This window comes from Geospiza fortis, unplaced genomic scaffold (assembly GCF_000277835.1).
Source record: "Geospiza fortis unplaced genomic scaffold, GeoFor_1.0 scaffold425, whole genome shotgun sequence".
In the NCBI taxonomy this organism is placed as follows: Eukaryota; Metazoa; Chordata; class Aves; order Passeriformes; family Thraupidae; genus Geospiza; species Geospiza fortis.
Genome location: NW_005054387.1, coordinates 2,937,453 through 2,938,663, shown reverse-complemented (window position 1 = coordinate 2,938,663; position 1,211 = coordinate 2,937,453). Strand labels below are relative to the sequence as shown.

Here is a 1,211-nt window from a genome sequence, read left to right as displayed (position 1 = left end):
TTGAGGCCACGATGCCCTGGCTTTACGAGTGGCCGCTGCTCCTCCACCTCAAGCAGGGATTGAGCAGGTCAGTGCAGTCCCTTGGGCTTGGGGAGGTGGATGGGGGTACCCCGGGAACCCCTCGGTCATCCCTAGGGGCGTGCATGGGGTGGGTGCTGCTGAAACAAGGAGCCCCAGTGCAGGGGCAGAGGTGCTGAGGGCAGCAAAATGTGCTGGTTAATGAACACCAGCCTGGAGCCGGCTGCCATGGGGCCAGCTGGGCCACCACGTGTGTCTTCCGATCTGGCAGCTGCATCATCTTGGGGTTCCTGAGCAGGGAGATCTGGGGCAGGGTGTCACAGATCCTCCTGGGAGGAGTTGGTGAAGCCCCCATTTGGTTTTGGACCCTGAGGGGTGAGTGGGGCTGGCCCCTCTCCCTGCACTGCCCCTTGTCCCAGCACCTGACCCTCCTGTTGGCCCTGGGAGGGGATTGTGATGCCAACCCAGGGCTGGGCTGGGGGCTGTGACTGCTGCTGTCCCTTCCCAAGGGGTCTGGGTTCCCTATTGCCCAACACAGCCAGGCTGAAGTGGACCAAGAACTGGCTGATAGGAAACAAACTGCCCTGGGCCAAAGCCTTGAGCAAGTGGGCACTTCACTGGGGGGTGCTGAGAGCTTGTGGGGGCAAAGGGACCCTGCAGGTGGCCAGATGGGAGCCAAAAAAATGCAGGTAAACCCCAAAACATAGAGGCAAACAGGTGACAGGTGAAGCTGCAGCAAATCTCAGATGGGTGCAGCAAGGAACAGTGCTTACTGCAGGGAAGGGGTGCTGGGGGGTGGGCAGCAGGGAATCTCCCCCCTCCCTATTTCCCGGTTCCCACTGCAAATGCTGCTGTCACGGTAACGAAGCAGGAGCGCCGGCCGTCTCCCGTTGTCATGGCACCCGGGCTGTGCTGTGGGGACCCTCCAGGATCCCTGGCAAGGGGCTGGGATGGGCCTCCCAAGCCACTCTGGGGCTGGGGCAGTCGAGGTCGCCCCTATTTCTCTGCGTGCAGGGCCAGGAGGGCCCTGTCCAGCAGCCCATGGGCACACAAGCTGGTGGCACCCTATGGCAACATCCCTGTACCCCCAGCTCCAAGTGGCATCCCTATGACCCTCCACCCCCACAGCAGCACCCCCCAGCCGCTGCTAACATTCTCTGTGGCCCCCATCCCAGCATCCCCATTGCCCCCAG

General features: G+C 62.5%; 1 protein-coding gene across 1 annotated transcript in view; it reads left to right on the top strand.

Moving 5' to 3' along the window:
• The window catches only part of GIT1 (GIT ArfGAP 1), an 8,230-nt gene that overhangs the window by 6,495 nt on the left and 524 nt on the right, over positions 1–1,211 (top strand). The window lies entirely within an intron of this gene.